Source organism: Octodon degus, unplaced genomic scaffold (genome assembly GCF_000260255.1).
Source record: "Octodon degus isolate 3935 unplaced genomic scaffold, OctDeg1.0 scaffold00136, whole genome shotgun sequence".
Taxonomy (NCBI): domain Eukaryota; kingdom Metazoa; phylum Chordata; class Mammalia; order Rodentia; family Octodontidae; genus Octodon; species Octodon degus.
In genome coordinates, this window is record NW_004524712.1 from 3,570,495 (window position 1) to 3,572,222 (window position 1,728).

The following is a 1,728-nucleotide window of genomic DNA, read 5'->3' on the forward strand; positions in this document are numbered from 1 at the left end:
TGTATGGCTTTTGCTTTCCTTCTCTTTGATGCCCCATGGATCAGCTTTGGGGAGTTGGAAGTTTTTAGATGCAATTTTTAGCTTGCCTGCTAATGTCTCCATTATTTGTTTTGGGCTGGAGATTCTAGTGGAAAGCTTCATTTCTAGAATGGAAACCTCTTTTATTAATGTCTACTTCTCAGTGATGGCCTCTGGGCTTGGCCAATTATTGGCCTTTGCCTCTGCCCCGGGATCTAAGAACCTCTATTTATTTGATATTGGAAGTTGCAGCATATTTGGCTCACTACTCAACATTTCAGGAATGGATTACATTATTGTTAATGACCCCAAGACAAGCCAGATATTGGAATCTCAAGGAAAGCAATTAATAGCAACAGTTATATCACTTTGTCTATAGTAAAAGATCAGCATCAAATAAAATCTGTATATTGACAAACCTTAAGGAGCAATAAAGGAGATATATAATTATACCAGAGTTCTATAATTATGTAGAGATCTATAAAATTATAGTATGAATACTAAGATGAAGCAAATATTGGCCTACAATTGATATTTACTAAGTGAGACATCTTTACTACTATCGTCAACAGAATAGTACTTAAAAGCGATAGCACGAAGTTAATTAGCAATTTAGATATTCATAAAGCTCAGTAGTTATGCCAGTAAGAAGAGTGGGTGTATTTTGCTGAATTCACGAACCTACTATATTTAAATGACAATGGAATATTCATCTCTGACAAAACTAAACAAAAAAGGGGATACAAATGAATGAGCTTTTTGTATCTGTGTATACAAAGTAGGATAGATATACAGCTACTTTCTCTTAATTCAATGAGAAGAAAGATTGTGCTAATAGTATTTGGACAGAATATCATGCCTACAGCTTGTACTATGAATAACCACTACAAAGACAACAATATGCAATGTATTGATTATTGAAACTGTCCTATTAATTGGCTTTGAAACTGTCTCATTGCTGTTTCTCAATAAAATTAATATAATAAAAAAGAAGAGTGGGTGAAGATCTAGAGAATGGACAAGGCAACTTTAAAGACATTAATCAGTGGGATATGAGCAGGAGGACAGCAAAGTGAGATAGAAGTCCTTTGAGGAATAAAGAGTACAGGAAAGAACAAACAAGAAAAAGAAGAAAAAAAAAACAAAGAGCAAAAACATAATGAATGAAGATAGGAAGAAAGAGAAGGATTAAAGGGGAAAATGAGAGAAAAGAAATTAAAAGAGGAAAAAATAGGGAAGAGACCCCACAAGTATTCAAAAGACCTAATGAAGGAAAGAAAAATAACACAAAATGGAAAATTCAAAGAAGTTGCATCAAAGACAAAACTAGTTTTTTAAGAGTAATTTTAATTTATTGTACATTTTATAAAGAAGAAATAATATAACTGGGTGTGGTGGTGACACATATAATCTGAGCTATTCGGGAGGCTGAGGCCAAAAGATCTTGTGTTTGAGGCTTGCCTGAGTAACTTAGCAAGGCACTATCTCAAAATAATAATAAATTTTAGAGAAGGGAAGCTAGATATGTAGCTCAGAAGTACAACCCTTGCCCAGCATATGCAAGGACCTGGGCTCAGTACACAGAACCATGAAAAACAAAAGGACTTTTTTTTTTTTTTTGAATGAATGAATTATTTCCAAAATCTGAAGTTCTGGGATGGATTCAGTCACAATTTTCTACACATATCTTTAGTGCCTTGGATTTTTTTT